Source organism: Dendrobium catenatum, unplaced genomic scaffold, assembly GCF_001605985.2.
Source record: "Dendrobium catenatum unplaced genomic scaffold, ASM160598v2 fragScaff_scaffold_1196, whole genome shotgun sequence".
NCBI lineage: Eukaryota > Viridiplantae > Streptophyta > Magnoliopsida > Asparagales > Orchidaceae > Dendrobium > Dendrobium catenatum.
The window spans coordinates 339,331-353,276 of record NW_021319658.1 but is presented as its reverse complement, the minus strand read 5'-3'; the positions used below and the strand labels follow the sequence as shown (position 1 = coordinate 353,276).

Genomic DNA, 13,946 nt, shown 5'->3' with positions numbered 1-13,946 from the left:
TTCTTAAAATAATTTTTTAGTACAAAAATTTTATTTTTTGTATTAAAAATAAGTTTTAAGAAGCAGAAAGAAAATCGTCGCTGTATAACCATAAGCATCTCATTTGGTTGGCACTGTATCTTAGTAGGGACATAGTTGTTTGAGTAATCATTATCGGACAATAAACCGAAAGAAGTGTTGGAATATGAGCTGAATGTAGACAATTTTATTTAAGATATTTTCATTTAAAGTTGATTACTTTAAAATAAGAATATGTGACGTGTAATGTAGATCATTTTAATTTGTTGGTTGAGAATTTTAATTATCTCAAGTGATTTTGAATTTAGATATTAAATATGTGATGTGTATAAATTTATTTTAGTTGACAAAAATTTCAAAATAAATAAAAAAACGATATGAGTTTTCTTCTTTTTCTTTTTAGCCGGAGTTAATTAATAAATCATACATTATATTCATCTAAAAATAAATTTAATAAAAAAAATATATTCAAATTAAATTTCTGATAGATTCTGACTTTTTTTTTTTTTTTTTGAGATTAATCCTTTAGCATTGACTGCTTCTAAGAAAAAAAAATCTCAATCAATTAAAATGTTAAAAAGAGAACAAAATAACACTATATAATGCATTATTGGAAAAACACTTTATAGCACGGAGAAATTATTCTGTGCGGAATTCGGTTACAGAGCTGTGTTCGGATGCCAGTAAAATCATTATACGTGGCGTGCTTATGTGAAAAGTTAGGATATTCATTTAACTTCTTATCCAACCCGTTTGTCTTTTCGGACTTACTGCAGACGAAGAGAAATCCACAACAAATAAGCAGTAAATAAGCAGAAAATGCGCAACATATACGCAACAAATACTCAATAAATACGCAATAAAATACTCAATCAATACGCACATTTTACGCAACGAATACGCAATAAATACTCAATCAATACGCAAGTCAAATAAATATCGCTGACTTTTAACTTTCCACGTAAGCATCCGAACACAGCTATATAACCGGATTCCGCACAGAATAATTTCTCTATAGCACGAGATGTTTGCTAAAGTAAAAGATAACAATAAAAATTTACGTCAGTGGAACAAACCCAACGACTGATAATGCTTCACCTGAATTTCTTTTTTTTTTTTTAAGGTTTATCAAACCTAGAAAACAAGTTTCATAATAACAAATATAACCGTCTTCCTGATGAAAATAAGTATTCAACTATTACTTTAAAATGTAATGGAAGTGAGAAAAGTGATTATTTTATTGGAATAACTTTAGGGATCGGTTAGCAGAATATCACAGAGAGAGGAGTATTGACGAAGTTCTACCAGAGCATGAAGAAAAGCAAGAAAAAACTATACAAAATAATAAGAAGTTTCGATATTCATTATTTTCTATTCTTCTGTTACAGTCAGATATCCTCATTCCTGGTCTAATCCTAGCCAATAAAAAGAACTCGCAAGATTTTAGTAATAATAAGCAAAATCAAACTTCACAAACGAAAGAAGACAAGCTTCCCTGTTATAACAAACTTCTTCCTAATATAATAGAGATCTGTTTTTATTATTACCCAACGTCATCCACCTCTGCTAGCCATTTTCAATAGCATAATCTTTAAGCCACGTTGGTGCACACTGGACACTTTGTCATCGTCAAATGCACAGTGGAGTGGCGCTAATTTGTTCCACGGTGGGTGTATTCTCCTTGTTACTGACGATGCACATACTACATATTATTCTCCATTTGCTGTGGAAGAACGACATTTCCTCGAATAAGAGTTTGGTATAGGCTTCTTGTTGGGATGAAAAAGGATTTTGGAACAAGAGAAGGATAAAGAGAAAAAGAGAAAGAAACTAGAAATTTTTATTTCTCATTTTTTGGCTTGATACAAATTCAAAGATACCACTACAATTTATAGTAGTAGTACATCGCAAGGATTATGCCAACACATTTCAATATAATGGTTACAAATGACTCTCTAGAGTATTCTCATATATTTTATCATAAATGATATTAAATGCCTATTCTACACTTTTCTAACAATTACTCCTTAATAGATTTCTGGAGACTTCTTAATAGATTTCTCTAGATTATCAGCTTCAATCAAAAGCCCAAATAACAATGGGTCAAATTAAGTTTAATTTCTAACATCCCCTTAAACGTAATTTTGTAACTCCAAGCAAATTTCTCATCTTGATATAGTTTTCATACTTGAGTGGCTTGGTGAAGATATCAGTAATTTAGTCTTGTGACTTCACATATTCCGCTTGCACTTTCGTCCTTGTAATGCATTCTCTAATATAGTAATAGTGTGATCAATGTGCTTACTTCTATCATAATTGCTGTACTTGTAGTGCATTTGATTCCTCGAAGGATTTCTTCGTGAGAAAGAAACTAGAGCACCCAAAAGTATTGTTGTACTTGTAAAATGCTTCTATCATAATACGCTTGATGAATCAGTTGGCGGCAATGTATCTTTCGGAGATGACTCAAAAATAGAAGTAAAAGGCAAAGGTAATATCCTTATTCGCTTGAAGAACATGAAGCATCAATATATTTCCAATGTCTATTTTGTGTCAAATATGAAGAGTAATATTTTAAGTTTGGGACAACTTTTGGAGAAAGGAAATAATATTCATTTAAGAAAATAATTATCTCCTCTTAAAAGATATTATTGGTATTTTAATTGCAAAAGTATCAATGTCAAGAAGCTAAACATTCAAAATGATATTGTCAAATGCCTCAAAGCTTGTCATAACGATGTTTCTTGATTATGACACCTCCGATTTAAGCATCTCAACTTTGGAGGATTGAAGTTGCTTTCCAAGAAAGAGATGGTGCGACATCTTGCATCAAACATCCCGATCAAATATGTGAAGCATGTCTACTTGGAAAGTATTTCAGGAAAAGTTTTCCAAGTGAATGAAGTTCGAGAGCACGAAAGTCATTGGAGCTCATAAATACAAATGTCTGTGGACCAATAAAGTCAAGCTCACTCAGCAAGAGCAACTACTTTCTTCTCTTCATTGATGATTTCTCATGAAAAATATGGGTGTACTTTTTGAAGCAAAAATTAGAAGTATTTTGCGTATTTAATAAATTGAAGGCCACCGTCGAGAAAGAAAGTGGAATCAAGATCAAGGCTATGTGATCTGATCGAGGAGAATTCATTTAAAAGAATTTCAAGAATTATGTGATGCCAATGGGATACGTCAATCTCTAATTATCCCAGGATCCCCTCAACAAAATGTAGCAAAGGGGAATACAGAACCATCCTTGACATGGCAAGGAGTATGCTCAAAAGCAAGAGGCTGTCAAAGGAATTTTGGGAAGAAGCAGTCTCATGTGCAGTTTATTTGGCCAACCGTTCACAAACAAGAAGTGTGTGGGGAATGACTCCACAAGAAGCATGGAGCGGAAGAAAGCCCGACATCTCTAACTAAAAAGTTTTTTGGAAGCATAGCTCATGTACACATATCTGACATTTAAAGAAGTAAGTTAAATGACAAAAGTCAAAAGTTTATTTTCATTGGCTACGACAACAACTCAAAATGATACAAGCTATACAATCAAAATTAGTGGCAAAATGCTACAGTCAAAGAGCTGGCATCGACTATAATAAGGTATTTGCTCATGTTGCTCGTTTAAAAATAATTAGAATAATCATCTCCTTGGCAGCTCAAAATAAATGGAAGATACATCAAATGGATGTAAAATCACCCTTCTTGAATGGAGTTCTAGAAGAAATATATTCAACAACCATAAAGATACGAAGCTAAAAGGCAAGAAGATAAAGTTTTAAAGTTAAAAAAGGTGCTCTATGGGTTGAAATAAGCATCAAGAGCATGGAATAATCGGATAGATAAGTACCTGCAAGTCAAAGGGTTTATGAACATGCTCTTTACATCAAGAATAAGAATAAAGTTGTTTTAATCGTTTGCTTGTTCATTGATAATTTGATCTTCACCGAAAATAATCAAATGATGTTTCAAAAATTCAAACAAGCAATGACTAAGGAATTCGAGATGATTGATATTGCGCTCATGGCCTATTACTTAGGCATTGAAGTCCATCAAATGAAAGATGGGATATTTATCACACAAGAGAGCTATGTAAAAGACATGTTGAAGAAGTTCAATATAGATAATTGCAAACTTATAAATACTCCTATTAAATGTGGAGTCAAGTATCAAAGCACGATGAAGGAGAAAGAGTCGATCCAACATTTTTCAAGAGCCTAGTTGGCAGTTTGCGCTACTTAACATGAAGAAGGCCTGATATTATTTATGCTGTCAGACTTGTTAGTCGCTATATAAAGACACCAACCACCGGCCACTTAAAGACTGCTAATAGAATCTTACGTTATATCAAAGGTACAATTCACTTTGGCTTACTCTACTTGTCATCTAAAGGTTTTAAAGTTTTAGGATATAGCGACACTGATTGGGCTGGCGACATGGATGATATAAAGAGTGCCACTGGTTATGTGTTCTTCATGGGAGATACAACTTTCACCTGCATATCAAAGAAACAACCCATTTTTAGTATATCTATTTGTGAAGCAAAGTACGTAGTTGCAACATCTTGTATTTATTATGCATCGAAACTTGTTAAAAGAATTGAGCTTACCTCAAGAAAAAGCAACGAAGATTCATGTTGATAATAAGCCTGTAATAACATTAGCAAAAAATCCAATTTTTCATGATAGAAGCATTGATACATGATATCACTATATCAGAGAATATATTATAAGTAAATGCAAGCAGAATATGTGAAGACACAAAACCAATTTGCTGACATCTTCACAATACCACTCAAGTATGTAGACTATGTCAGGATGACAAAGTTGTTTGGAGTAACAAAATTAAGCTTAAGAGGGGATGTTGAAAATTAAACTTAATTTAGCCTATTGATATTCGGGCATTTGATTAAAGCTCATAATCGAGAGAAATCTATTAAAGAAGACTCTAAAAATTTATTAAAGAGCAATTGTTAGAAAAGTCTATAATAGGCATTTAATGTCACTTATGATAGAAGATATGAGAATACTCTAAAGAGTCATTTATAATCATTAGATTAAATTATGTTGACATAATCCTAACGGTGTATTACTAGTATAAATAGTGGTGCTGCCTTTAAGTTTGTATCAAACCAAAAGTGTGAAATAAAATTTATAGTTTCCTTCTCTTTTCTCTTTAGCCTTTACTTGTTTCAAAAGTCTTTTTTCATTCCAAGAAAGAGATTCAAGAAAGAGAGACAAGAAGGCTCTCTTCTCCATCTATCAAGCGTTAGATGATGATGGCTTTGAGAATAACCCAAGAGTTGTTGCAATACCAAAATTTCTAAAGAAATAAAAATTTCTAGTTTCTAAAGAAGCAAGCACATTGATACACACTATCACTATATCAGATAATGTATTACAAGAAAGGATGTGCAAGCAAAATATGTGAACAAGATATTGTTTAGATAGAAGAAAGTACATTGATATACGTTATCACTATATTAGAGAACACATTACAAGTAGATGTTTTGGGTTCCTCGAATTACCTTTTTAACACAAAATGATAGTTTAAGAGATTCAAGAATGAGAGACAAGAAAGCTCTCTTCCTTATTTATCAAGCATTAGATGATGATGGCTTTGAGAAAATCTCAAATGCTACATAAGCCACGCAAGCATGGGAGAAGCTCCAAGTATCATACAATGGAGAAGAGAAGCTTAAAAAGGTATGTCTTGAAACGTTAATAAGATAATTTACGACTTGCAAATGAAAGATGGTGAGACGGTCTTTGATTATTTTTCAAGAAATCTTTACATTTCTAATCAACAAAAAAGAAATGATGAGGAACTAGAATATGTATCTATCATTAAGAAGATTCTTCGATCATTAGAATCAAGATTTGAATGTATCACAACTAGAAGATGTGACTATCATAGAACAACTCTTGTAGATATTTTATCTCCTCGATGATAGTTGTGATAGTATCAAATCTTGATTCTAATGATCGAAGAATATTTTCAATGATAGTCATATTTTCTAGCTTCTCAATATTTCTTTTTAGTTGATTAGAAATGGCAAGAACTATTGAAAAATAATCGGAGACTGTCTCACCTTTTTTCATTTGCAAGGCGTTAAATTATCTTCTTAACATTTGAAGAAATACATTTTTAATCTTCTCTTCTCCCTTGTACGATACTTGGAGCTTGTCCCACGCTTGCTTGCTGATGTAGCACATGAGATTTTCTCAAAGCCATCATCATCTAACGCTTGATAGATGAGGAAGAGAGCCTTTTTGTCTCTCTTTCTCGAATCTCCTAATTATGTGTTAAGGATAGAATTGACTCATCGTTTGGCTCATCATAGCCTTTCTCTACAATCTCCCAAACATCATGTGCTCTGAGAAGTGTCTTCATCTTTATACTCCAATTATCATAATCTATTGTCTTCAGTAATGTAACTTGGAAGGAAGCCATACCTTCATTCGCCATGTCTAAATAAGAACTTAGCTTTGATACCACTTTGTTGGAATGAAAATGAATTTTGGAAAAAGAGAAGGCTAAAGAGAAAAGAAAAACAAACTAGAAAAATTTTATTTCACTTTTTGACTTGATACAAACTCAAAGACATCATCACTATTTATACTAGTAGTATACCGCTAGGGTTATGCCAACGCATTTCAATCTAATGATTACGGATGACTCTCTAGAGTATTCTTATATATTCTATCATAAATGACATTAAATGCATATTCTAGACTTTTCTAACAATTACTTCTTTATAGATTTCTAGAGTCTTCTTCAATAGATTTCTTTAGATTTTGGACATCAATAAGAAAACCCAAATAACAATGGGCCAAATTAAGTTTAATTTCCAACACTTCTCATAATTAACGGTCTGAAAGCCAAGTGGCTTCCTGTACAGGGAAGTCATCATACCATTGCACAAGATGTTGAGTAATTATATTATCCCCTTTCCATAATTGGCAAGTTTTCAGGATTTCGAGAGTTGGAGATATGGTGAACTGGCAATGAATTGCTGGCAGTGATAGGGAGTGGAAGCTAGAATCGTGTTTATATGGTTTGAGAAGTGCAACATGAAAGACAGGAGTCAGAAAACGAACACCAGCGAAAGAGTACATGAGCTATAAGTGTATTTATATATACAAGCATTAAGTGTGTTTGGGTTAATGTAAAAGATGAATACAATGACTACTGCTTGCCATTCATATGTGTGTTCTGCTATTACTGTTCTAACATTTACTGCAGGAATGTATATGCAGTTCTTTCAGAATACGTATGTATCTTCAGGAATTATATGAATATTCTGCCCGCAGCAAAAATTATGGCCAAGTTGTTTGATTGCTAAGGTACTGCCCCAATGATTGATTAGTTACCTCCGCTTATTTTTCAGTCTCGGGATGGTGAGCAGGAGTAAATTGAAGTGTGGTACCCATCTTCTTGAGTACAGTTCCCTACAAACCACTCATGAAGCTGCTATTAGAGTACAACACGATGGTTTTGGGGATGCCATGAAGGCAGCATAGAGCAATGAAATTAGGTTTTAAGGGAATGAAGTGTGCATATTTAGACAGTCAACAACCATCATAATGGTGTTGATTTGTTATCAGCAGGTGACAAAAGATCAATAAAATCAAATGAGATGTTTATACACAATTCTTCTACGATTGGACGTGGCTGTAATGGCCTTGCTGCAGCAAGAGGTCGGTACTTTTTGCTTGGCAAATGTCGCCTGAATTGATAAATTTTTGGACATCAGTTTGCATTAGCTAATAGAAGTGCGTTCTTAGTGCAAAGTTCTTCGTATCCCAAAGTGACAAATTGCAATCACCTGTAGAGAATGCTGCCAGCAGGATGCATTCTTTTTTTGAAAATAAGTCTCACGTACTTGCAAATCTGGGTGGTTGTAGCTATGTAGAGTAATCTGTGATTGCAATTTGTCATATAAGGTAGAAATAGAATTGGATAATAAAATTAGAATTGTAAGACCTATGCAAACCTTATGTTGTTAACCGAGTATGTGAAACATGCATCAGCCACTTGATTGTGTGTGCCCGGCTTGTATAAATTTGAAAACTCATAGCAAAGTAGTTCGAGTATAAAGAGTAGTTGCTTTGAAGTTTAGATTAGCTGTGACACTGTGTCATGAGTTCGCAGGTACTCCAATACAGATAGTGAAGCCAAGTAATGATACCATTTGATGGCTTTTTCTTCGGTGATCGCAAAAAGTTTGCGAGCAAAAGTATGGGCTTAATGCGTCTTGTGATTCAACTTTTTGCTAAAATATGGCATAGGTTTATCGTCAAGGCGCAAGACAGCAATACTGCCAAATCCCCAAGCATCTGCATCCATGAGAAATAGTTTTGAAAATTCAGTTACCATCTATGAAGATGGCTTCTTGTGATTTTGATAACCATTTGAAGAAGTCTCACTGTAGAAGATTTATTAAGGGTGCTACAACGCGAAATAACATATGGATTAACTTTTGGTAAATAGCCAGCTAGGCCTACGTAACAATAGTGGTTTTTCATATAGGTTGGCTTCGGCCAATGGGTTATGTCTTGAATTTTGTCCTTGCTAAGGAGACCGTATGGCCTAAATATTAAATGTTGGCTTGGACAATAGAATATTTGGATTGTTGGAGTAGCTAATTATGGCATAGGCAATCATAGATCGTACAAAGATGGCTAAGATAAAGTTCTATTGTAGAACAATAGATGAGGATGTCGTTAAAGCAGACAATGATGAGTTTTCATAAGAATCATTTAAGAATTTTGTTCATGAGGATTTGGAATTTGGAAGGTGCATTAATGAGGCCGAATGGCATTGTAGAAAATTCATAATGACCATCATGCATAAAGAGTCCATTTTTTAGATGTCTTGAGTTGCCATTCTTATTTGGTCATCCGGCTTTGAGGCCTGATTTAGAGTAAGTAGTGGTGCCATGTAGATCATTAAGCATATTGTCTACAATTAGGATGGGAAAATTGTTGGGGTTAATTTCCTGGTAAGAATTGCAAGTGTATCTGGGTATGACAAGATTGGCATGGGTGTGGGGGAAGGACGGAATAGCCAGTGTAGGCATTGTCATTGAGCTTGTCCTCAATTAGTTTGGTTAGCGTAATTGCTTCATCAAGAGAAGTCAAACAGTGAAGGCCAACCACCTTTCTAATGCCTAGTCTAAATACCAATTTGAAGCTACTCTCCATAAATAGTTTATTAACTACAATACTTTAATTTGACAATGTCTCAAATTGGAGTTGATAGTCAGCAATCATGGTTGTTTGCAACATTTTTGTAAGTTCACTTTGTAAATCTCGATGTTTAAATAGTCTAAACTAGTGTGAAGGGTGAAAAAAAAAAACCTTCCTAACAAGAGAGGCTTTTTGCCTTTGTGAGCCAAAGGAACCGCTCTTTGGTCAGTCCATCCAAATGGAAGGTGAGCTTGTCCAAATCCAAGAGCTTGTGATAGCTATGATAGTGCTATATTTTTTGCATCCATGTTTCAAAGCTATCTCCATTGAATTTTGGGAATAGTGATTTGCATGGATTTGAAAGGACTTAAGCCCAAGAGCTCTAGCATGTGAGTGGAAGGTGCAGTTTGAATAGACGGAATGGCGGTGGATTTTTCCATTTGTTCTTGCTTCATTAAGCAATGTTAATTGAACCTATACCTCATAGATGATGTCCACAATCTCAAAGAGTTTATCATCATCGAAGGCTAGGCATTCATTGGTAAAGACTGCATGGGAACCTCCAACCATAAGGTTGAAAGGTAGAAGGTGAACAATGAGAGCACCAAATGATAGCGTTAACTTGAGGTAGTTATGTAACCTTGTGGTAGTTTCCAAGACTAAGTAAGGTAACTTTGTGGTAGTTTCCAAGACCTTTATTTGACCAACCACCTCTTCAGTTCCATGTAATGTTTTGACTTTTCAGTTACCTAAAAGGCTTATAGATATCAAGAATGCCAGAACATATGATCTTTTGAAGAAGTAAAATTCAAATTTTGGCGAAGAAATCTCTTTCAAGGGGAAGGCTTGGTGGCATCTTCTGAATCCTTGGTTTGATGACCTGGATAAACCCCTCTTTGGAAAGGAGGTTTATGTTCTTGTTATTTTTTTTGTTTGGCTAGGTTTCTTCTGCTCGTTATCTTCCATACAGTCCCCCCAAGTGATCCTGAACTTACTGTTGACCTTCGCATATTATCAAAAAAAAAAAAAGAGAGAAAGTTTAAAGCTCTTACTTGTTATACAACATCTCCCGTCGAGTCCTCTACAAAATCTAGAAAATCCGCTGAAATATCGCTGAACCACTGTAGCACGGCGCCGCTCATGTCTCGATCGGAAATCCTACCTAAATCTCGCGATCTACCTCGCAGAATGATCCTGCTTGTCATTAAAAGGAGAACGAAGAGGGCTTCCCAGAGGTTCTTCCATTCGCGGACTCCAGCCTCTTCCCGATCTCCTTTCCCTGAGACCGAGCTCCCGTCGCCTTTCTTCATCCCGCCCCTTGCCCAACCTCTCGGTCGTCCCGATCCACAGAGAGAGACAGAGAGAGAGACAGAGAGAGAGAGAGAGAGACCTACCGAGGCTGCCCCTGCCTATTCCGATCCCACATGAAGCCGTCGAACACTCAAAGTGCCGACCTCCCATCTGTTCCCTCAAGCCGAGAGCCCCCTCCTTCTCGAACCCCAAGCCAAAGCCGACCCTCTATCTCTTCTTTAAGCCGCAAATCTCCACATCCATCCGCCGAGAGAGAGAGAGAGAGAGGGTGAGAGAGAGAGAGAGAGAGAGAGAGAGAGAGATAAATCCTTACCTCTTGCTCTCTGCCAAACTCCTATTCGACGAAGCTCTCAAAGCCGCAAGCCAGAGCTTTCGTCCCCTATCCTCCTCTGATCCTAGCCCTCAGCCCAACGACCTGCATACCTGAGACTTCCTCTATCCCAAACTTGTCTTCCTTCTACTCACATCCAAGCCGAACCCATATAAGAGCCCTATCCGACCCACTCCACTTAATAACCTACTCCAAATCAACCTAAGGCCTAGCCGATCTCCCTTAGATAATTAGGTATATTTCTTTTCATTTTGTTTCAATTATTTGTTATTATTAAATATTATTAGTATTTTAATTATTGTTATACGTGTGTGTGTGTTTGTGATAGGGGAAAAAGAAAAGAACAAAAAAAGTGATAAAAGATTTAAAAAAAATAGAAAAAGAAGAGAAGTATAATTTTTGTGCCCTCCACCCCATCGACATCGCTGGAATGCTAAGGTACAAGTTCCTAAACCCTAAAACTCCGAGAACCCTCTTTCAACTATTGCAACGCGACAAAACAACCATATATACATTCTTTTCTTAGCTTGATGGTAGGAAGTTTGTGGCGGTGCTCTCGAAGAATCGGGTGATCACCTAAAGTCCCTTCTTTAGAGTTTGTGGCGCACCACAAAACCTTTTATAAACGCTTTACTTAGCATGGTGGGATGGGAACCCGGTGCGACAAGTTCGAAGAAGTGGGGATATCCATAAGTACCAGCTTGTGGGGAAATAACTGCATTTCTTTTGGAACAGGTACCAAAAACCCATACACGCTTTTCTTAGCATGGTGGGCGACAAAAATAAATATGGCTGCAGAATTATCGTTTGGGGACACCTACCATACACGCTTTTTTTAGCATGTTGGGAAGGCCCAGTTTCGCGTAGTTTGCCCCTAAAAGAGGGAGACGCAAAGAGGCTGCAAAGATTTTGAGTAAATGCAAGAACATACTTGAACTTGATTTGGATTTATTCAAACACAAAGAACATGAACTCAAATTTGAATTCATATTGAACTGATTTAAATTGATGGCAAAATAAAAATGAACCACAACAAATTTAATGTGGACTTGAATGAATATAAATGACTTGTCTAAGATTTGAGTTGGACTCAAGCTGTACTGCACTTGAACTCGAACTTGAACTGAATATTGGAACTTTAACTTGAATTGAGTTTGAACTCAAGAAGAGCACTTGATCTTTGAAGAAGACCCAAACTTGAACTAAAGCTCAATTGCAGAAGACCTAAATTTAAGAGGACCACAGAGGACTTAAGTTGAATATACAAATTGAATCATATGAAAATGACATGGTTTACAAAATAATAAGTTTCAAATTGAATACAAAAGAACATATATGAAGCTTGTGATGAATGAGAGACTTGCAAATACTACTTGTTTATAAGAAGCGAAGAATTGTAGAGAACCTAATCAAATTTCATGATATGATGCTCTCAAAGGAAATATATGATTTGCTTGCAGACAATAATCAATAAAGGGATATAAAATGGTTGCAAAAAAATGGACAAGAATATTCCAACGATCATTGCAAATCATATACAAGTGTTAGTGATCAACATGTTACAAATGTATCAATCTTGCAAGCATACAAATAAGTGGAAATCCATAGGAAATGAATATTATAAGGTGTATACGAACGATTGCAAGCAAATATCAATGAACAAATTATTATGTAGACCATTTACTATTTTTAAAGGCATGTTGTTATAAAGGATCTTCAACTTACACATAAGCAATGTGTGGCCAAATGTCCATGTCAGTGGATCCACAAGTTCATTCAAAGAAGTTGGATAACATTTAACGAAAGAAGCCCCTAATGAATGATACAATCTATCCATAATGATTATGCCAATCCAGAAGCTGATGTTAAATGGAAATAATGATAATGTTGTTATTCATGTCATAAGCCTTCAAGAAATATAATAGGCATAGTAATTTTCTATTTGTTATACACAATAAATGCAGCATGCTTGCAACCATCGAGGGGAAACAACTTGATTATAATAGTGTATTAGTGTGTTCATGGATAGAACACCAAAGCTCATACACAATTGATGTCACTCAAGTGTAAAAATATACACTAGACTCCCTCAAATGACAATAACCAGCACATGTGAAGAAATGGATGGTGAGAAATACAACAAATGCACAATCCTTCAAGTCATTGTAGAAGACTCTTCATATACGCAATACACTATCTAAAGACAAATATAGAATAATTGTGATAAATGTAAGAGCCCTTATATAACACCAGAATATCTGTAATACATATAGTTTCTCTACGAATATAGATGTATATATAACATGCCATCCATGAGTAGATACAAAAAGACTTCAGTAAATACAGTATCCTGTAATTAATTTCAGCCCATAAATGAATACATCTACCTACCTACATGTAGCAGTAGTGGATGTACTAAAAAGACCAAAGGCCACAAAAAAATTCATAAAGAATGAAACAAAAGCAAGTTCATATGAGCTTTTGTAGGAAACTCGCTACACACTTAACATGTCATCCACAAGAAAGATATAAGGGAGATGCAGCAAATGACAACATCTATCAACAGAAAAGCAGTAGATTCATTAGTGCACTACAATCCATCTACATAAAAAAATGAGTAGTGCATGACAGTCTGCCTGTACAAAGCAGTAAATAACTCAATCTAGAAGCTACTACAACACGCCATCGGATCTGCAATATTCATACAAGTAGATAGAAGGCGTCAACAAAGTCTGAAATAAGTACCCCCATACATGCATTGTAATTTGTATACACATAGGGACACAGAAGGGGTAAATATAATCAAACATCTGGATGGGCCCCAGCGAGTGTGTTATTAATACACACATGAGGTCTAGGGATGCTATGCGGGTCAATAAATTTGAACCTGATCCTCCTAAGTAAGTAGATATGAGTCGACAAGGTTCTATAAATAATTATAAAATGCCCCTAAACACCCACATGGGCCCCGAAGAGCATGTTATTGGTACACATGTAACGTCTAGGGATGATGCCCAGGTCAATAAGTGAATTTAAGTTTGAACCCGATCCTTCTATGTAGATCAATAGGAGTCGACATGGGTCGAACTATCAAACAA

General features: G+C 35.4%; 1 long non-coding RNA gene across 3 annotated transcripts; it reads right to left on the bottom strand.

The window, feature by feature from the left end:
* Window positions 1-1,353: 1,353 nt before the first annotated feature.
* LOC110095756 lies at window positions 1,354-10,231 on the bottom strand. 3 transcript variants are annotated; one of them, XR_002303001.2, is made up of 4 exons: window positions 8,012-10,231; window positions 7,389-7,936; window positions 4,625-4,663; window positions 1,354-4,510 (listed from the first exon to the last, which is right to left on the bottom strand). It is a non-coding gene; the product is annotated as an uncharacterized LOC110095756 (long non-coding RNA). The 3 variants fall into 3 exon arrangements; XR_003702200.1 differs by having other exon boundaries at window positions 4,625-7,744; window positions 7,844-7,936; XR_003702199.1 differs by having other exon boundaries at window positions 4,625-7,936.
* Window positions 10,232-13,946: the final 3,715 nt, after the last annotated feature.